The 23,224-nt window shown below is 43.0% G+C and overlaps 1 long non-coding RNA gene across 1 annotated transcript; it reads left to right on the top strand.

Annotated features, from left to right (window-relative positions):
• Positions 1–5,574: 5,574 nt before the first annotated feature.
• LOC122445391 lies at positions 5,575–21,404 on the top strand. The gene is made up of 3 exons (XR_006270526.1): positions 5,575–5,648; positions 9,480–9,484; positions 21,393–21,404. It is a non-coding gene; the product is annotated as an uncharacterized LOC122445391 (long non-coding RNA).
• The last annotated feature ends 1,820 nt before the right edge of the window (positions 21,405–23,224 follow it).

The following is a 23,224-nucleotide window of genomic DNA, read 5'->3' as shown; positions in this document are numbered from 1 at the left end:
ACCTAAGTGCCAGTGAAATGGGGATAAAAAGATCTACCTTACAGGGCAGTCATGAGGACTGAATGATGTATCTGCATGTGAAACGCATGGCGCTTGGTAGGCATTTATTCAATAAATAGAAAGTGCCCTTAAGATGTAGACGCTTGTCTTTGCGACCGTGCATCATCAGAAAATGAGAGGAATGGAGTTGTCTTTTGCAGCCTTGAATTTGGCTGCCCTGAGATTTACAACATCTGTGGAAGCAATAAATCATCAGCTCAAAGGTGGGCCAGGTTATAAGAGTACCTGTTCCTCCTCCCCTTATCCCTTTTTCCTGCAGCCTTTGGCTCTTTACTCAATGACACCATATGAAGCATTTTTATGTGCCAAGTACTGGAAGGTATATACTTCAAGTAAGAAAGGTATCATATTATATTACCATTAAAATAATAGCACTTTCATTTAGTGCTAACTACGTGCCAGGCAAAGCTTAATTTTTATTGTCTCATTAATTATGATGATGAGATAATCATGGGATAACAATAACTCTATAAGTAGCTTACTATTTTTATTCCAGATTTTATCAATAAGAAAACTGATGCTTAGAGAGACCAGGTAATTGGTAAAAATTTTATAAAAGGCAAAACAGCAGGTTCCCAGCTTCTCAATTATGTGTTCTTCTGACCTCCCAAGAAGTGTTGCTAATTCTCTAACAATCAGAAAAATTAAAACAATAACAAATCTCATTTTATATACATTAGGTTGAAAAAATCAAAAGCTGGGTAATCCAAGTACTAGCAGCGAGGTGAGGTGTTGAAGTCCCGCAGCGAGTGCGGGAACCCTGATCTGTTTCCACCAGCTCAAACTGAGAATATACATACACCACAACTCACAAGCCCACGCTTGGGATTTGTCCTAAGAAATCCTATCTGGTGACCATGAGGCAGTTTGTCAGCCTCGACACTACTGACGGTTGGGACCCTGTCTTTGTTGGGGGGACTGTTCTGTTATTGCAGGATGTTATTGCAGCACTACCGACCAGAGGCCAGTAGCATCTTCCACCACTTGTCAGAACTAAGTATGTCTTCGGAAATTGCTAAATATCCCTGGAGATGCAAAATCATCCCCAACTGAAAACCAATGCCATAAAGGGACACACTTAAGGATGTGCACCACAGCATCACTTGTGACAAAAGGCGTTGGAGCGACCCTGGGGTCTGACATCAGAAACATGCGTAAGTAAAATGTGAGGGATGCCCAGCATGGAATAGTATGCAGCTGTCGATGTGATGAATTAGAAGCACACCATAGCAACAGGAATGCAGCATTAAATTTCAGTCCTGAGGAAAAGGAAAGAAACAGAATGAGATGTAGAACACAGTATCACTTATGCAAATTAAAAATATATGTTCACAGAACCACAAGAGACGTTCTGCAAGCATACATATGAACAAAAAGATATACACTAAAACACACCGAAGTGGTTTCCTGAAGGGGTAGAAAGGAATAAAAAGGAATAAAACAAGAGAATGCCTCGCTGGGACCAATCCATCGAGTGTGAGGAGTATGATCAATTCAATCAGCTCCTGAAGACAAAGCAAAACAAACCAAATTTGAAAGGCACCGTGTGCCAGATACAGACAACAATGCTCCAAGCATTAAGGCAGGAACCGCTTCAGGTGGGAGTGGTCAGGGAAGACAGCAATTTCACCCCTGAGGGATGAGCAGACTTTTAATAGATACAAACAAGTCAGGTGGTTATAGTGCAGAATGTTTAATGGTGGTTGCCAACCACTGATCATATTTACATATCCATCTCATTTGATTATGAGGGACATTTTTATTTCCTCATTGTGTATTCTGAAATTCACAGAGGTTAAGTAACTCACCTCTGACTCCAAAGACTATTCTGTTTGCATTACACATGAGGGCTGTCCTCTTTAGGTCACAGATTTCTGCACTGGGCTTCTTACTTTGGAGCAGAATCCAAAATGCCTCAGGCAGGCAGGAATCTCACATCTCTGCCCCAAAGTCACCAATCTCCCATAAGAGTGTTTCATTACTTCTAGAATCTCTCTAGAGCTTCCCAGGTGGCCCGAAGAACAAGTAAAGAACAGGTAAAGAACCCACCTGCCAATGCAGGAGACATAAGAAACGCAGGTTCGATCCTTGGATCAGGAAGATCCCCTGGAGGAAGGCATGGCAACCCACTCCAGTATTCTTGCCTGGAGAATCCCCATGGACAGAGGAGCCTGGTGGGCTACTGTCCATGGGGTCACAAAGAGTCAGACATGACTGAAGTGACTTAACACACAATACCAGAATTTATCTCTCCTCTCCTTTCCTACCGCCATTACCCTGGTCTAAGCTGACAGGATTTCTCAGTAGGATTGCAGTTTCTCATGGGTATCCCTCATTCACCTCTGCTCATCCATTTAGAACTACCCAGAACACTCATTTGACCTTGTCAATCTCCTCTCAAAAGCACTGTGACTTCCCACAGTGCTACTGAAAGTGGGGAGTCTAAATATCTAAATGTCTCCAGGATTTGGCCAAGAACCAGGATGTCCGAACTTTCATGCCACACCCATCACCATTCTATTTTTGTCAAGGAGACTTCACAGTTATTTAAAAATTGCTAGTTGGGCCCATGTACTCTTAGAAATTATCCAGGTTTTATTTAATAATGGGGGGGATAAAGACAGATTATGCAAAGTAAGTAAAACAACAAGATAAAAGCATTAGAGCAGGGTGTCACTCACAGATAAATGGCAGCATCTGTGACTTGAGGCCACAAGCAGAAAACATTAGTCAATCAATAAACAAACACTACTGTCTACTATGTCCCAGGTCTTCAGTGCATGGCAGTGAAAAGGAGGCATAGCCTAGCTACTGCCTCTCGGGCACTCAAGAGTCCAAAGGGCAGGCAGGTAACTAACGCAGTGAGGTAACTGCTACAACAGAGAGACATTCAGGGCATGACAAGAGAAGTCAGAAAGAGCCCAAGCCAAGGAAGGCTTCTTGAAGTTTAAGCTGAGATCAGAGAGCTGGACAGTAAGTAGAGGTGTTAGGTTATGGGGCACTGTGCGTTGGGAGGAGCAGGGAAAACCATTACACACAAGGGAATGACCAGCACAGAGGCCTGGAATGAGGGAGCTGGGTACTCAGGGGAGTGAGCCATTCAGAATGACTTAGACACTTGCATGGTTCTTAGAACACTTAACAGTGTTGCTATGCACTATTAACAGAGACTGACTATATCCCGGGAAATGCCTGCCATGGGAAGACCATTAGAAGAGCAGTGGAAAGGACTCTGCTTATAGTCACAGCTCTGACAGAAACCATCCATTTGATAGAATCTCACTTAACCAATCTGAGCCCTTCTCTCCTCAACTGAAAATGAAATTTAAAAAAAAAGTTCTGCCTTCTTTATAAGATTTCAGGGAGAACAGAACGAGCTACAAAACAGAGAGGCCGGACAAATTTTTATATTTTTTATTATTGATCAGAAAATAATTCATTTCCCACTGATGTTGGAAAGTCATGTGACTGGCTTTGGTCAACGAAATGTTAAGGATGTGACACAGTACAGGCATTAGATGAATCTGTACATTTTGACTTGGCTCCTGAGCACCAGGGGATCACCATCAGGAGAAACTGCTGCCCCTCAGCCCAACACATGTGGAGTAGACCTCAACATAACCCACAGCAAGCAGCTGAGCCCAGCCTACACTAGCCATGCCACACTACACCTCAGCATGCGAATAAATGCTTATCATCACAAATTTTCATTGAATTTTGGGGTGGTTTGTTACACAGCATCACTTCATCAATTATTAACCATGTTAAGTTTTCTATGCTGCATAACAGAGTACTACAAACTTAGTGCTTAAAACAACACACATTTCTGAAGCCAACCCTAGACTTGCTATCAGAATCTCCACAGTAAAGGAGCCCAAAATATGTACTGCAACCTAGTTTCTCCTGGTGACTCTGATTAACTGAGCTTAGAAAACCTTGTTCTTAACCTCATTCCATGACTTGACAACTCATTTATTGAGCACCTTCTCTGTGTCAGGTTCTGGGCAAAACACTGGTGATATGGCTGTGATGGAGACAGGCACAGTCCTGAATCTCGGGAAGGCTCCCACCCAGGAAGGAAAAGAGACGTCAACCAAGAAGTTCTAAGTGTTAAGTGTTGGATGAAGTACAAAATACTTCATAGAGATAGGCAAGGCAGATAAACCTGATGTGGGGGATCTGAGGGAATTACATTAAGTTGTGGTGTTGGAGAAGACTCTTGAGAGCCCCTTGGACTGCAAGGAGATCCAACCAGTCCATCCTAAAGGAGATCAGTCCTGGGTGTTCATTGGAAGGACTGACGCTGAAGCTGAAACTCCAATACTTTGGCCACCTGATGCGAAGAGTTGACTCATTGGAAAAGACCCTGATGCTGGGAGGGACTGGGGGCAGGAGGAGAAGGGGATGACAGGGGATGAGATGGCTGGATGGCATCACTGACTCGATGGGCATGAGTTTGAGTAAACTCCGGGAGTTGGTGATGGACAGGGAGGCATGGCGTGCTGCAATTCACGGGGTCACAAAGAGTTGGACATGACTGAGCGACTGAACTGAACTGAGGCCATGCAAAAAGGGCATGAGAGCAGGACACAGGGAGAGCGGGGTAAGAGCATTCCAGGGAGACACAGCAGACTCAGTAGACCAAAGGCAAGGACACAGAGTAAGTCCCCACCGGGATGTAGGCAGTGAGCCGAAACAAGCCAAGAGCACAGACAAGCGCTTCCATGAAGGCCTCAGGGACAGTGCTAGGCATCTACAAAGCGTATCACTTGGTAAGGAAGTCTGCACCCCAGTCTGTGGGCAGCCCCTCATGAGCATCAACCATGGTTTGTAAACTTCACGAACGTGTTCATTTACAGCCAGCCTCAACACTGTGACTGATGCTGTTTTTATTTCAGATGTTCCTGGTGCTTTATTTGACACCGCCTTGGGAAGCTTAGCAAAGGAGAGCATTTGCTAAGATGTTCTGACTGAAAGGACACTGTCAAACAAAAAAAAAAAGGAAGAAAAAACAGCCATAAAAGCAGCTGTAGGTTATTCAAATGAATGACAGAGGGAAAGGCAATTTCTGTGTGGTCAGGAGAGGGCAACAAAGATTTAAGAGATTTCCTTACAGGATGTTCTGCGTTCACACCCTCTGAATTTCAGACCTACTCATGCAGATGGTTTCCTGCAAGGGAGATACAAGTGGCCTCTTGAGTATGACAGCAGAAGCAATTACATTTTCTGATCAAACTGAGTGAAGAAATTCTATGGCTGTCACTATTTAGAATTCATACTACCAGAAGAGAATTTTTCCTTCTCCTAACTCTGTGGGGCTTTGGCCATAGAAAGACAAATACTGCATAAAGAGGTTTGATAAGCAAATCCAAATTATTAGCAGAGGCGATGTGGGATGGGAAGAGGAGAGGGGGACATGAAGGGTAAAGGAAGCTTTGTTTTTATACATACTTCGACATTGTTTAAATTTATGAAAATGCTATGTTCTACAATTAAGTTTTCTAAAGATTTTTTTGATGTGGATCATTTATAAAATCTTTATTGAATTTGTTACAACATTGCTTCTGCGTTATGTTTTGGTTCTTTTGGTCTCAAGTCATATGGGATCTTAGTCCCCTGACCAGGCATCAACCCCATGTCCCGTGCATTGGAAGGCAAAGTCCTAACCATTGGACCACCAGGGACATCCCTATAATTAAGTTTTGAAATTTGAAAAAAAAAGACAAGCATTTTTACTAAAACCCAACCTAATCAATTTGCTCAACTGTTCTATATTTACTTTGCTCTTAAAAGAGATGTGTAATTGACAAATCTGCATGTCCCCCATCAGCATGAACCTAGCTACACAATGAAATATAACCAGAAGCATAGTCCCCAAAGACTTGAAGATCCATGGGATTTGGGGGGTTGGATAGAAACATGGGGATGGAGAGTGGGGAGGATACGCAAGTTCATAGAATAATTCTCCACAACCTTCTTTACCATCTCTCTCCCCAGAGTGCCCCTTGACAGAGCAGCTCCCACACCTCTCTCTCCTTTCAAATAACCTACACTGAACTTCAGCTGCATTTCTTCTCAGCCTCACCTTTCCTCCAGCCCCTTGGCTGTTGCCTTCTTTTTCCACAGGTAGTTGAAGTTGATCTGCTATCCACCATCGCTATTCTGCACCTTCCCCCACTCCAATACCACAGCCAGCCCACAAAAGCCAGGAGCCACATCAGTCAAAGACTCCATGCAAAGCAAGATGTGGACAGAAAAACTGCTGTGAATCTGACACTTCAGGGCTTTTCTGTCCCTGTGACACATGATCCGGGGCACTTGGGAAACCCCAAGATAAGCAAAACATGCTCCTGCTTTCAGAAGACTTGTAACTTGAATGGGAAGATAAGGCATAAATATGACCATTTTAAGACAACATGATATGTGAAAAAAACATGCCACACGAGAGAAACAAATAGGAAACCAGATGGATTCTTGTTTTAGTGGTCTTGTACATTTGCCTGGATGTCCAACAAAATGTGGAGGACAGGTCTGGGATCCCTTAGAAACCCAAGGAGCAAAAGGGGTTCAAGGCTTATCATGAGTTTTGTCCCGCAGCCAAAAGATTTTACCCCACCCTCTGAGAGGAAGTGTGGGACAGAGAGAAACCCTGTTTCACTGCACACTGTGAAATGTTTTTCCCAAAGACATCAATGCTTAATTAACACCTAAAATAGCTGACTGCTAAGATTAATATGTGGCGAGGGTTAAATAAGGCTCTGTGGGTCATTTAGGAGGGATTTTGGTGTGGTTCTGGGGTGTTTAACACTAGAAGGGGTTAACAAACTCCTTGTATGTTTGATGAAAGCCATGAGCCTTCTGCACAGAAGAATGAATACACAGGTCAACAAAATTTTGCCTATAATTTTTTCGGACATACACTGACTTCTCATGGGCTCTGAGAGTCCATGGGCTCTCAGACAAAACACAGGTTTTGATATACATCAAATATTCATCAGACATATGTATATTTGAATCCTAGCCTTCTCATCTTTGTGGGACCCATTTCTTCACCTCTGATTCTTGGAAGCCTCTTCTACAAATTCAGGGTGGTGAATGTCAGAGTTGTTGAAAGGACTGTATTAAACCACCAATAGAAAGAATACGTAAAGCACCAACACATGTATACTAGGTAATCAACAAATGTGAGCTCCTATGTAATGACTGTTTCTTTGAGAAATGTATCCTTGAATTTAAAACAACTGAATTAAAATTTTCATAAGTTGTAAAAATAAAGAAGAAATTCAATTCCACTAGGACTAAGAAGTTTCAAACTCCCATCTTAAATGTACACACCATGTGAATCATGAACAAAGTAAATTCAGTACTATAAGGGGATGCATTTTATGTAAGGGATAAGTTAGTCAAGATCTCGCATAAATCAAAACTTGCATAATTCATGACTAATTTTCCCACTGGAATAAATATAATGTATGAAGATGCTGGCACATAAATCTACAACCATTGTAGCTTATTTCCCTTTAATGCAGCCTTTTATTTCCTTGGCATTATCTATAATATTTCAGGAAATGCTCTCTCTGAAATTAAAAGCACAGAGGATCATAGTACATGCTTGTCTCAATAGTTTTATCACATCTCCCTTCCTTTCTATTGACTGGTTTCCAGGCACATTTTCAGAACTAGCACCAGCATCTGTCCAAGACACTAATAAATACATGTATGACATTATTTTACAATTACAAAAAGAGACTCAATTATAACAGTGACTTTTCAGATAAAGGCACAACAGTCACCAACACCTCTTGCAGAAGTTCCTGTTCTGACAAGCCGTGGTGGGTGTGCCCATTTGCAAGGGCTAAAGCAAAAGGTGAAGCAAAGGGAAACACAGTGACTGTTTCATTCAAGCTGCATGTTATTTTTGAAATTACACAATTCTTGATATTTTTTATTTGAAATTTGTGCGATTTCACGTGTGCGTAAGGTGAAATTTTCTTAATATAACATAGACACACTTTCATATGTATATAATATGTGACTACACAGAATCCGAAATAAGAACAAAGGAATGTAACCTTACAGGCTGACTCACAGCTTTAATTAGTGAACTTGATGGACAGCAGACTGTATCTATTATTCCTGCCAGCTCTGATACCCTGCTGTTACCTACACTGGTATTAGGAGTAGAAACCAAGAGAAGGCTACAAATTGATAAAAGAAGAAATAGTCTCTGACCTTATTTCACAGGGGCTCTAAGGAACATCAGTGCTTGGAATTCCAAGAATTTAGAGCTCACACACCTGCACAAAGACAGCTAGAATAGTGTCATAATGACAGGCTATCTAGGAGAGGTAGGGGAAAAGCAGAAGAGGGTAGCTGACTGAAGAAGAAAGAAACATGCTTGAAAATGCAAATCTAGAGTTTACAATAGTGTTTACAACATCTGTCTGGCCAAGGCAAACTAAAAAACTTAAAATAGGCATTGAGGGGTTATATCAGTGTCAATTTCCTGATTATGGTGTTATTCTGAAGAAATACAATACACTTTCCTACTACTGGGGGATACTGACTGGCTGAAGGGTCTGAAGAATCTGTCCATATTATTTTTTACAACTGCATGTGAGTCTACAATTATCTCAAAAAGAAAGAGTAAAATAAAACTGGTATTCAAATGGAGAAGCTAATATACACTGGAAGGACTGATACTGAAGCTGAAGCTCCAATACTTGGCGACCTGCTGCTAACAGCCAACTCACTAGAAAAGAGCTTGATGCTGGGAAAGATTGAGGGCAGGAGGAGAAGGGGGCGACAGTGGATGAGATGGTTGGATGGCATCACTGACTCAATGGATATATGTTTGAGCAAACTCTTGGAGATGGTGAAGGACAGGGAAGCCTGGTGTGCTGCAGTCCATGGGGTCACAAAGCGTCGGACATAACTTAGCAACTGAACAACAACAATCAGTTATTCGGTCAAGGATTGTAGCAGCAAGGATGTTCATTACAATGCAACGAAGACCCAACATAGCCAAAAATAAGCAAATAGAAAAATTTTAAAGAATATTACAATGCTATTTATATCAGCTAAATACTGCACAAACTGCCTAAATGTCTAAAGACAGGGAATTCATTCACTATAAAAATCATTGTATGTACATACAAAGATTATTATGTAGTCATTAAAATCATTTTATAGGAAAGCATACACAATTTTTTTTAATGTTCAAAACATTTTCACAAAGCAGATTATAAAACCATATGATCCCAGTTTTGTAAACTATAAGTGTAAGGACTGAAAGGATAAAAACCCATAATGTTAGCAATGGGCGATTAGGTTAAGGGTGGGTTTTCCTCTTTCTGACTTGTATTTGCTCAGATTTCTTCCATGAACACTAATTCACTCGTGTGCGGATCAGTATAAAGTCCCTGTGGCACATGAGGCACTGAAGGATAGCGCAGACAGCAGGAGACGGGCAGGCCCTGACTTCCTGGAGCTTCCTGGCTCAGACACACACACACAATGACGCCAGCAGTGTGGCCAACAGTGGTAAATGCCGTGCCTCCTGGAAGCAGGGTCCTCAGCTCCGCGAAGCCTCACCCTGGATCCTGTCAGTTTCAGAAACCAGCTTTCAGTCCACAGAACCCAGACTCTCCGAGGCCCAACCAGGACCCCTCACTTTCATCTCCTAAACTCTAATCTCTGTAGCATAGCTTCTATCGAGACTGAGCATTCCTAAATTATCTGCCAAGTGTCAGGCACCATCACGGGCTTAGTTTACACAGCATCACTGAGCCCTATCACAGCCACAGAAAGCAGGAATTTTTTTTAGCATTTTACAAAGGAGTGAAATGGAAGCACAGAGAGACTAAACGGTTTGCCCACAGACACACAGCTGATGAAGAACCACCGTTCAAATCCCTGTCTGACTCCAAAGTTTATACTCTTTCCACACACTCCAGTCTGCTCTCCCCATTTACCTGTCAAAACGCCTCTCAGCAGAGCAGCTTCTGGAGAGATCCAGCCACTGCTGAAGCACCGTGTGTCTGGCCAGAGCTGTACCCTCTGGGATGTCAGGCAGCAGACCTAAACTCTCCAGGAAGAACTGCTGAGGTTGGAGTTCTGGAACCCAGGGGAAAGAGTCTGAAGCTGACTGTCTGCCAGCACAGCTGGAGATACTGAGGAGGAGGCTTCCCACCCACCATCAGGAAGCAGCCCCCACTCCCCACCACGCTCCAAGCTGCTCCAAGGTTAAAGACGCCAAATGGCAGCATGGACAGTCTGTGAATCCCTTCCCTGCTCAGGAAAACAGCTTCAAATACTTCTGCTTCCTTGACACCTCTCACCTAAAGTCTCTTTTTTTATCTCTTAGGATTCAAGAGGTCCCTGCCAGTACACTTTGCAAGCCTGTCTTGGAAGAAAAGTGCTTGTTTGTCCTTGATCACTGATCTCCTATACTCACTATCAGTCCTGATAAATAAAAGCTCTCAGCAAAGTTACCCTATATGAAAGTCTAGAGACCAGTTAGGTTGAGCTATATCGAACCCACAGAAAATCAGTTTGGTGGATAAGTGCAGAGCAACATAGAGAGTATGATCCTATTTGTAGTTAAAAATTTTGTGTGTGCATAATATCAACATATTTTTGTCTTTTAAAACTGTATTACTATGAAAAGTTTCAAACACCACAAAAATAGAGCAAGACAGTGAACCCCTATGCATCTATTCCCTTAAGTGTCCGACCTCGAGCCAAGCTGAAATTGCTGGATCAGTGGGTTCAGGTATGGTCAGTTTGGCCCATCCATCATGAAATTCTACATCTGCCTTTCCTTTCCCACGATGGTTTTACCGCCCACTTATGAACATGGCCTAGATCCATTTATTTATGATTTCATAATTCCTTCTTCATTTTCGCTGAAATTCTTCTATAAGGAATCCTTAACAAATCCTTAACAATTGATCAGACTCAAATACAGTATACAAGGAAGACAGAATAATTGCTAGATTGTTTTCATCATTTTATTATTTTCAGACTATTGAGGTGGTACCCTAGCAATCTTTAATGGTGACCAATGAGTTTTATTTCATTTTTAGTGTCACTATGAGCCCACATATTTGTTTATATTTTATGTACTTATTCAATTGCAATCTTACATTCTATGATATATATACATATGCAAAAAATATATAATAATGAATCAAGCAAGAAATAATCTCACCTCAATCCTTCTTCCCAGAAAGGATTTTACAGAATCCTTACTATGAATTCTTACCACTAAGGGGAACATGAGAGAATCTGTTTCTCACAACTTAGAAAGTTGAGTGGGGTCACTCTCTTTAAAAAGGAACAACTTAAGAGAGAAATTAATCCAGCTCCTTGGAAGCAGAAATTCTGAAAAGGAAGATGAATTATTTAATTAAGACACACAGAAAAGAGCCAAATTAGGGGTTAAGAAATTAATCCTGTAACGTTTAAAGAAAACATTTTTTAAAAAAGTTTTCTTTTTAAGGAATAATTGTAGATCAGGAAACAAAATTTGGGAGCATCCTAATTCCTTTCTCAGAAGCACATGACCAATAAAAGTTGCCATTTGACATGAGCTAGTAAGGTGACAAGAAGCATTAAGACTTCAGAAGCAGCAACCGCGTACAGTAGCAAGCTCAGGGCTGCAAGGGAACCACCACTTGCTTTTGTAAACTGGTCTAGAACAAGTTCCTGAATTTCTGAGCACTGTCCTGCCCTGCTTCCCTGTGACCTTTCTCATCTCAGTGAACTGCCATTCCATCTCTCCAGGTGCACACATGTCCCAGGTCTCATCCTTAACTCTTTTCTTTCTCTCTGACATTACGCTCAGCAAATCTTGCTTGCTCTCCCTCCAAAATAGGTCAAGAATCTAACCCCTTCTCCCACTTCTGTTTCTGCCACCCTGATTTAAGCCCCTTCTATCACCCATCTGTGATATTGCAACAGCTTCTTAAAGGTTCTTCTTGCTTCACCCTGGTTCCTGTAGAGGGTAGTTTCCATCCACCACCAGAGGGATCCTGCTGAAATTAAATCGTCTCTTCTACACATCAGCTCAAAAGCCAGCACTGGCTTTTCCTCCCATTCATAGTAAGAGTGAAACTCTTGCTGCAGCCCCTTCTTACCTCCCTAGCCTCATTTCCTGCCTGCTTTCCCTCTTCTCTCCATACTCGCCTCACTGTTTGGTGATTCTGCAGACACTCTAAATATGCTGCTGCCTGTCTCAGGGCTTTGCACTTACTGTACCCCATGGAACACTTTACTCCCAGACACCTGCACAGTCCATCCCCTTTTCCCCTTCAGGTCTGTGCTCACATATCACCACCACCACCACCTATGCCCATCAACATTCCACACACAACAATTGCAGCACTATTTACAATAGCTTGGACATGGAAGCGATCTAGATGTCCATCGGCAGATGACTGGATAAGGAAGTTGTGGTACATACACAATGGAATGCTACTCAGCTCTACAACAGAATGCATTTGAGTCAGTTCTAATGAGGTGGATGAACCTAGAGTCTATTCATACAGAGTGAAGTAAGCCAGAAAGATAAAGACAAAGATTATATATTAACACATATATATATGGAATCTAAGGGCTTCCCTTGTGGCTCAGGTGGTAAAGAATCCACCTGATATGTGGGCAATCTGGGTTCGATCCCTGGGTTGGGGAGACCCCCTGGAAAAGGGAAAGAAGGGAATTCTTGCCTGGAGAATTCCATGGACTATAGAGTCCATGGGGTTGCAAAGAGTCAGACATGATCAGTGACGTTCACTTCCACTTTCACGGAATCTAAAAAGATAGCACCAATGATCGTACATGCAGGGCAGCAAAGGAGACACAGACATAAAGAACAGATTTTTGGATGGAGAAGTGGAAGAAGGAGAGGGTGGTATGATCTGAGAGGACAGCACTGAAACATATACATTACCATGCGTAAAATAGATAGCCAGCGGGAGTTTGATATATGACACAGGGAACCCAAGGCCAGTGCTCTGTGACCACCTGAGGGAGGGATGGGGTGGCGAGGGAGAGGGGAGGGGTGCTCAGGAGGCAGGGGTCACATGTATGCCTATGGCTGACCCATGCTGACGTATGGCAGAGGCCATCACAACACTGTAAAGTAATTATCCTCCAATTAAAATAAACAAATAATTTTTTTCAAAAAACATTCCACATGCAGTAATTCTATCCTCCTTTCAGTCTTTATTGTTCTCCCTAGCAATTACCATATCTCTATCACTATATAGTTAATGTAAGTATTTATTTATTTTGCTTATTTTTGTCACTTCCACTAAAACATAAGTTCCACAGGGCAGAGGTTTGGACCTTCTTTTATTGCTAGAAACAGGACCCTGATACAGGGCCTTAATAAGTAGCTACTGAATGAACAAAAATACTGTGAGAACCGACACTGTGGGCTTCGTTTAACCCAGGTCCCCAAATACAGAAGCACCACGCTTTATCCTCAGTCTCCAGCCCCATGGCCAGTGGAATATGGAAGATCAGATTTTACTATATTAACATGCTTATCAATGTGCATTTGAATGTGGTTTGAGAACAATTTTTAATAAACTATTTCATCTCTTAATAGATACGGTGAACAATACATGCTAAGTGTCATAACATGTCAGACTTTTATTTGCATTGTAAAATCGAACTGGCAGCTGTGCAATAATAAAAGTTAAGATTATGAGCTGCACAAGGAACAAATAAAGCCTGATCACTCAGGTATGGCATTCTTTCACCTTCCCTATGGGATGCCATTTCTGCCTTGGCTAATGGTTCTCCCAGATTGTTCTCCTGGAGTAGGAACTGTCACTGCCCTTAGACCCTAGAGCACCTCATTAAAAAAGCACCCATTATAACCTGAAATGGCTTTGGTTTTAGACTATTTGCTTTCTTGGATCCCAGCTCAGGGATTTGCACTCCAGCTCAGCGATTCTTAACCACAGATTAAATATCGGAGTTGGCTGAGAAGCCTGTTCACAATATGCATTCCTGGGCCCCATCCTAAGAGAGTCTGAGTCATTGGTCTAGAGGGGAATTGGGGGAGGATGAGTATCAGACAGCTGTACTTTAGGAAAACTCCCCAGTGATTCTGAGATGCTCCTCTGGTTCAGAATCACTGGTCTAGCTGATACAGACACTAAGCATAACTACTATGGAAGTCATTCTAATTGAGGAGGAGGAGGGCCTGGGAGGAGCCCTCAATACTCAAGGACAGATGAGTTATAAGTTTTCCAATAACCAACATCTCCCAATTGAGGGAAGGTTACATTTCGTGGCTGAGCCCTCTAGAAAAATCCTCTGGTCTTTGCAGTGAGGAGAGGGAAGGGATTGCCATGAGGAATAGGCTTTCTGTATTTTATTTAAGCCTTGCCCATAGTGCATATTTTTATCAGGTAGGAAATGTCTGTTCCTTTTGTTCCAAGACTTTGGGACATGCTTTATGACAACAGTAAAGTCTCCCAGGCCTCCCTCATCCATATCAGTTGTATTCTTTCCTAAGTTATCCCAGGTCTCAGAGGGTAGAGGGCACAGCTCCGAGAAATGAGAGAGATAAATGTTCAACTAGCACACAGCACCAGGAATCAGGGGCCCGACAGGACAGTGGGTTCAGGGAGGGCTTTCTGGAAGAGGTGACATTTTAACCTGTACCTGACGGATATACAGGAAATAAGCAAGGAACGAAGCGTGGAGGAAGGACTGTCACAGGAATAGGAAGTGGCGTGAACAAAGACACAGAGGGGGAGGTATTTCCTGCCTTCCTTGTGAAAGGAGAGAAAGAAGCCCCGTGTGGCAGGAGCAGGGGGCTCAAGGAGGACAGCAGAAGAGGGTACTCTGGAGAAAAGGGCGAGGGCCAGACCATCCAGGGCCTTGTAAACCAAGGTAAGGAACTCGGACTCTAAGGCCTAAGAGAAGCCGCTGGAGTGTTTTTAAACAAGGGAGTGACTTGATAGGCTTTTCATTTTAGGAAAAAGTCCTCTGGTCCTCCTGGGGAGCACAACGGCAGGAGCAAGGCTGGACACAGTGAGACCAGACAGGAGGATGTCTCAATCATTCAAGAGAGAGGCAAAAAACCTAGAGCCCCATCTTCCTCTGCTCCCCCGCCTCACTGTAACATAAGAGGGAGCACCAGCATTTCTGAGAACAGTATCCTGAATGTCTAAAAGTTATTTAACTCATCAAGAAATATTCTTTTTAAAAACATGTTTATTGAGCACCTATTATCTTCCACACCTGCACATCCAACACGATAGCCAAGTACTTGAATTATGGCTAGTCTGAGATGTGCTATAAATGTAAAATACACGCAAGACTTCACAGAAAAAGAAAAATATAAAATCTTGCATTAGTAATTTTTATACTCATTATATGTTGAAATTACTACATATAAAATATACTGGGTTAAATAAAATATATTAATAAAGTTAACTTCATCTGTTCTTTTTAGTTTAAGTGTAGCAACTAGAAAATATTAAATTACATATGTGGCTCATATTTATGGGCTATATTATATTTCTATTGGACAGAGATGTTCTAGGCACTACACTCAGCACCAAGAATATGGCAGAGTGCAGATCAAAGTCCCTGCTCTCAAGACAGCTTACATTTCAGTGGAGTGCAATCCCAAATCATCTCAACAAAAATCAAAATATGTACATTCTTTATCATCTGTATAATCAATCCCTTTATCACCAAGAAGAGCCATATAACACTGGCATCCAGGTTTGGTACCATGATCAGGTTGGCACCAAGGAGTTGGGCAGAAGCCAATGATGTCCTTGTACTCAATGGAGGTCAAAGGACATCACCACCCCTGTACAAGCAAAAGCCACATGGTTGTTCCTCCGGACAAGTGGAGCTGGATAATGGATAACTGAGTCATCCCATGACACAAGAAGTGGAGGCCATGACATCCAGAGAACCTACAGCGTCACTGCCATGCACATGTGTTAATAATGCGTTGTGGCTATTTCAGCAAAACAGCAGTATCCATCACATTAAATCAGTGCCACTAACTGGAATATTACTGCTATTATAATTTTGCTTTTATTTGGTTTTACTAAAATGTTTCAGTTTTACAGCTGTACAACAGCTAAAAACGTGAGGAATTTGTAATTAGTTTTGTTTGAACATGTTTAAGTAATACTGTAATAAGACTAATTTCCTTTTCCACTGGAAATACGCTGTAGCAGTTTTCCTTGAAAATAAATCCTTATGTTACTCAAATTTTATAAATCCTGCCCTGGATCATGACACCTGTCCTATTCACTGCACCTCTACCATCCTCCACCTATTCTCTCCCCGTCACCCAGGGGCTTCCCAGGGGCCTTTAGTTTGCTATTTGCCAGCAGCATCTGAACAGCCCTGGTAGACAGCTGGCCCTCTCCTTCTCCTGGACTAGAAGAAGGTCCATTATAACCAAGGGGACTATCTCCAAGCCAGTTATGGCTCTAGGGGAGGGATATATACCAGCAACAACACTCAAAACACCCCATGTCAGGTGTACCATGGCACTGCCCATCAGAATGGGTGTTACCTGCAAGGAGTGAGTTTGGTCTTACTGCTGAATGCTAACCTGTATAGCCCCACCAGCACCTCTATCCACACCTGGCTCTGGTTCTGCAGGTGAGGGAGGGCTTCCAGGAGCTCCCGTCTGTCCCGTCTGTCCCCGAATTCCTCAGTACCCTGCATGGCTGCCCTTTGGAGTGTCCATCTGTGTGTCACTCTCACTGATGACTCCTAGGCCAACATAACAGAAAGAAGGAACATAAATACTGTCAGATTGGAAAACAGCAGAGCATAATAGTTAAAATGATAAAGTTTGAAGCCAGACGGCCTGGCTTAGCTTTGGATCTTAGGGTCCACAACTAGCTGAGGTGGCCATGGGCAAGTTCTCTGTACTTCCATTTCCTTTTCCTTAAAATAGAAATAATATCAAACTTTCCGTGGGATTTATGGTCCTTCCCAGGTGGCACTAGTGGTAAAGAATCTGCCTGCCAATGCAGGAGATGTAAGAAACTCGGGTTCGATCCCTGGGTCAGGAAGATTCCCCTGAAGAGGGCACAACAACCCACTCTAGTAATCTCGCCTGGAGAATCCCATGGACAGAGGAGTCTGAAGGGCTATAGCCCACAGTTGGCACAGTTGGCCACGACTGAAGCAACTTAGCAAAGTACTAGCACCAGTGGGATTTATGCAGATTAATTAAGATAATACATATAAAGCGCGTGGAACATTCCTTCACCCATTAACCATCACTATCATCGATAAGGCCGAGAGTCTCTCTTACCCACTAGAAACAAGATATAGACCTAAAAGGCCCAAACCCTACAGAAACACCATCCTCCCTGCCATAGATGAACATCCCCCCGCCACCACTGGTTTGGGAAGACTCATTCCTGAATTGGTCCACACAGGCCTCGTCCGCTTACGGCCACCATGAAGTCATTGGCAGAAAAATAGACTGAGTACTGCCATAGTAGGAGATGCATTGAGCAGAGAAATGAGAGTCTTGCTTTGGCACAAGCCAATATATTGCCTACAAATCTACATACCTGAGGTCTTATCAATGAACTCCAGAATTCCACAGCTTGTTTTCAAAGGAAACAGTGTATGAAATATGCCTAGGCATGAAGTTTCGGGGGCCTGTGTCCATTTCAGTCACATTGTAAACAACATACTCACACTCTGGAATGTGGGGAGGAAGATATCATGCCTAAAGCACCTGAGTGCCCTTGGGCAGATCACAATAGATCTGCCCCCTAGTTTTTCAAGTGCAGAATCATTGACTGGAAACACTAAAGCAGCTTGACACTCGAAAGCGGTGGTTCTCACACTTTGGTGGGTATCAGGATCATGTGGGAGACAATAAAAATAGGCAAGTCCCAGGCCCCAGTCCAATGAGCCTCTGTCTTCTTCATCAGCTCCTGAGGTGTTTCGCTAGGTGAGCACCATGGCTCTAAAGCACAAGGGTCAACCTATAACCCAGCACTTAAAGAATGCTTTCACTGAGCACCCCTAATCACAAGCTCACCTGTTAAATATTTTAATTAATAAAATTAATAAAGACATAAAAGCACTAATCATGTTTAAGTAATGCTGTCTGTGCATAAAGTGGCATTTTGAAAAGGTATTTGCATAAGTTTATTTTAGACTTGGGAATTCTTACAGCTCTCACCCCATCTCACTATTACTCAAAGAATACTTTAAAATTATGATGTGAAGACATTTAATTAACTTTTAATTGAAATGGCTCCAGGAAGGAGATTATAAATAGCATGTTCATCTTCACTGTGTTTTCATTATAAGACACAGAGAGTAACTGACAGGAAAGCATGGTAAAACTCAGGCCACCAAGGGTATGGCCACCAAGAGCAGGGATGCAGGACTCCAGAGTAACAGGCTAGTGCAGGCAGTCCCAGTGAGTCCAGAGCTCCAGGGATGAATTACCAGGGTTCTAATAAATATCTTTTAAATACGTGCATGTTAGTCACTCAGTCCGACTCCTTGCGATCCCCATGGACTGCAACTCACCAGGATCCTCTGTCCATGGGATTGTCCAGGTAAGAATACTGGAATGGGTTGCCATTCCCTTCTCCAGGGGATCTCCCCAACCCAGGAACTGAATCCAGGTCTCCTGCATTACAGGCGGATTCTTTACCTACCAGAAATGGCCACTATAACACAGTCTGAGACACTAGGAACAATTTGGGCTAGAAAGTCCCCAACTTAATAGAAGGCAATACTGTGAAATTTTGTTCCTTGACTTGAAACACAGAAGTATACCACATCACAGTGGGATGGATGACCGTGTGGTGCCCAGGAGGCAAGATGTGGCGGAGGGAGCAGAGACCCACGACCCAGCACACTTGGTCCTGAATACTGGCTCCACGGTAAATTTAAAACCCCAGCCTTCCAGTTGTTCAGCCACCACATCTGGAATCTGCCCTACATGCTCATTCTCCCCCATCCCACAACCAGGTCAACAACAAATCACACCAGTTAGGTGTTTCTCTAAAACATGTCCAGGATCCAACCATTTTTCCACCCCACTACCACCAAGGTTCATGCTGTCATCTCTCACCTGGATTATTACATAAGAGCCTCTAAATATTTCTCCCTGTAAGTCAGGTCACATCATGCCTCTGCTCGAGGAGCTCATTTCAGTAGCACATCAAATGTCAGTGCCTCCACAATGCCTGTGGAATTTGTACCTACTATACAAAGGTCCATCAAGTCAAAGCTATGGTTTTTCCAGTTGTCATGTATAGATGTGAGAGTTGGACCATAAAAGCACCTGAATACCAAAGAACTGATGCTTTTGAACTGTGGTGTTGGAGAAGACTCTTGAGAGTCCCTTGGACTGCAAGATCAAACCAGCCAACCCTAAAGGAAATCAGTCCTGAATATTCATTGGAAGGACGGATGCTGAAGCTGAAGCTCCAATACTTTGGTCACCTGATGTGAAGAGCCAACTCATCAGAAAAGACCTGACACTGGGAAAGATTGAAGGCAAGAGGAAGAAGGGGATGACAGAAAACAAGATTGTTGAATGGCATCACTGACTCAAGGAACATGAGTTTGAGCAAGCTCCAGGAGATGGTGAAGGACAGGGAAGCCTGGCGTGCTGTAGACCATGAGGTCACAAAGAGTCGGACACAACTAAGCAACTGAACAACAACAACAATGCTATGTATGGGCTTCCCTGGTGGCTCAGATGGTAAGGAATTTGCCTGCCATGCAGGAGGCTCGAGTTTGATTCTTGGGTTGGGAAGATATCCTTGAGAAGGAAATGGCTACCCACTCCACTATTTTTGCCTGGACAATCCCATGGACAGAGGAGCCTAGTGGGCTACAGCCCATGGGGTCACAAGGAGTTGGACATGAATGAGCAACTATCACTTTCACTTTCTTCACTTTAATACTACATATACATTATATATATATATATATATAGAGAGAGAGAGAGAGAGAGTATGCATATCTGAAAAATACATAAGAAACTGTTAACAGCAGAAAATTCGACTAAGTGGGACTATCTTGGGGGCAGAGTGAGGGAAGAGACTTTGTTTTACACTCTATGGCATATTTTTTGATATTTTTATAGTAAAATAATTAGTGGTAGCTCATTTTATGATAATGCTGGATAAGTAGATACCCAGTTACATTCACAGGAACCCAAGGAGCACAGTCAGTTGTGGAGTACTATAGTTCATATTCTTTATGTGTTTAGTGGAAATTTTTTAATTGAGATATAATTGACATATAATATTTATTTCATGTGTATAACATAATAATTTGATATTTGTATGTGTTGCAAATAATTACCACAATAAGTCTAGTTAACATCCATCACTACAGTTACAAATTCTTTTTCTCATGATGAGAAGTTTTAAGATCTACTGTCTTAGCAACTTTCAAATATACACACAGCATTATTAGCTATAGTCACCACACTGTATCCCCATGACTAATTTATTTTATAACTGGAAGTCTGTAACTTTTGACCACCTTCAACTTTTCCCGGTGAGTCTGGCAACCACCAACCTATTCTCTGTAATGGGGCAGTTTGGGAACTTTTTGTCTTTGTTTTTTTTAGATTTCACATATAAATGAGATCATATGATATTTGCCTTTCTTTGTCTGACTTATTTCACTTAGCATAGCGGCCTCAAGGTCCATCCATGATGTTGCAAATGTCAAGGCTTCCTCCTTTTTTATGGCTGAATAAAATTCCATTGTGTGTATGTGTGTGTGTGTGCAGTTGTTGTTGTTTAGTTGCTAAGTCACATCCAACTCTTTTGTGACCCCATGAACTGTGCCCCACCAGGCTCCTCTGTCCTTGGGATTTCCCAGGTAAGAATATTGGAGTGGGTTGCCATTTCTTCCTCCAGGGGACATTCCCAACCCAGGGATCAAACTTCAGTCTCCTGCATTGGCAGGTGGATTCTTTACTACTGAACCACATATCCATTCATGGACACGTAGCTTGCTTCCACACCTTGGCAATTGCAAACAATGCTGCAATAAATGTGGGGGTGTAGATATCTTTTGGAGTTAGTATTTTCATTTCCTTTGGGTAAATTCCCAGACTGGAAGTGCTAGATTGTGTCTAATGGGATTTCCATGGGTCTGCCTGAGAAGGAATCTAGACACCAGGTGTAACACTGGGTTTTCTTAGGAAAACAACTGTTCCCTCCAACCTATGGCAAGAGCTTGGTCCTTCTCCTCCTTCTGCAGCTTCTACTTCTGTCCCCGCTGTTCATCAGTGCTGCCTCCAGGTGTTCCTCAGAACACTCCAGCCAGGCATGTGGTAACAAGGCAGCACCTGGCTCTAGGGCGGCTTGCCTCCTCCAAGCCCTGAGGCGTGATCAAGCCACCCAGTCGTGTGTCCGAGGCATCTGTGAGCCTAATGTTCCCAAGTCCTAGCCTGGCAACGTGAGAGGTACCAACAGGAGAGAGGCCCTGTTTCTGGACAACAATGTGCTTTGTGGGTAAAAAGTCAAACTGTAAACCCATGCACACTGGATGCCAGACACCCATCCTTTGGATCTCAAAGCAGAGTCAAGATTTATAGGAAATATCCAAGATCAGAATGAGGTCTTTCCCCTCAGCAATTAACTAACAACTGAAGAGAGAAATGTGCTGTGCAGAGCACTGAGTTAGGACTAAGGAAACCTGTGTTCTCCCACCAACCACTGTATTGACCAAGTCTCCTCAATGACAGAATGAGGGGACTTGATGGAGTGATGACTTATGATGCTTCCCACCCTTAATAACCTCATAATCATGGCTGAAGTCCGTTGAGTTTTTTCCACATACCAGATCCATGCTAGCCTTCATGTTAATTCCTGTCCATAGCCTCATCATCACATGAATTCAGCAAGGTAGGTATGATTATTCCATTTACAGAGGAGACGAGTAACACTCAAGAGAAGTTAAAGAACTCGATGAAAGTGATGCATTGCCTCGTTGATAGGTCTAGGACTCAAACCCATGTCCATTCAATTTTTCTGCCCCATCTCCTCTTATATATAGTATCCTTTGCACAGACAGTAGTCTAGATCACCTACACTGCACAAGTCTCTGCCGACCATGATGCAGCTCTCCAGAGATGAACAGCGTTTAGTCACCCACTCGCTCATTTAACCAGTGTCTGTGCCTCAGTTGCTGGACAACTGCTGATAAAATCTCCTTGATGAGTCTGACCCTGCAGATGCTACATGAATCACTCTGACCACAGCCAAAGGTCAGCACCATAGCCCACCCAGGGGGTTCACAGGTTCAGAAGAGATGGTAGTTATTATTATTGAAATTGTTATGCTTGTGGTGGGGGAGAAGTCAGGGCCTAGGCCTGGCCTGCACAACATAGGCTGAGCCGCATGGTACTGTATATTGGTTGTAGCTGTCCTACAGGGAAACTCAGGGAGCATAATAAGCTGGACAGAGTTCTGTTAGTCACAGGAAAAAACAGGCAAGACAGCACTTATGTCTTAACTCAAACGCCTCACCACAAACAGGCAAAGCAATTTCATGTGTTCTACATCATCTATGGGCTTCCCTGGTGGCTCAGTGGTAAAGAATCTGCCTTTGCAATGCAATGCAGAAGATCCAGGTTCAAACCCTGGGTCGGGAAGATGCCCTGGAGAAGGAAATGGCAACCCACTCCAGTATTCTTGCCTGGAAATCCCATGGACAGAGGAGCCTGTTGGGCTATAGTCCATGAAGTCACAAAGACCCAGACATGACTGAGCGACTGAACAACGACATCATCATCTATAGATCTGTATATCCTCATCCTGAGGCTGAACTGATCCAACTGGCATGCAGTATGAAGCCTCAGAAAGGGCATTCCCCAGGGTTGGAAGGAAGAAGTATCATTTCAGCTAGTGTGGCTCCTCAGTTTGCTGCAAAGCTGGTCCAGCAAAAGGGGAAGACTATGGATAAGAGAGTTGGACTGTGAAGAAAGCTGAGCACTGAAAAACTGATGCTTTTGAACTGTGGTGTTGGAGAAGACTCTTGAGAGTCCCTTGGACTGCAAGGAGATCCAACCAGTCCATCCTGAAGGAGATCAGTCCTGGGTGTTCACTGGAAGGACTGATGCTGAAGCTGAAACTCCAATACTTTGGCCACC

The sequence above is a fragment of the Cervus canadensis genome, chromosome 7 (assembly GCF_019320065.1).
Source record: "Cervus canadensis isolate Bull #8, Minnesota chromosome 7, ASM1932006v1, whole genome shotgun sequence".
In the NCBI taxonomy this organism is placed as follows: domain Eukaryota; kingdom Metazoa; phylum Chordata; class Mammalia; order Artiodactyla; family Cervidae; genus Cervus; species Cervus canadensis.
This window is presented reverse-complemented; position numbering and strand designations above follow the sequence as displayed.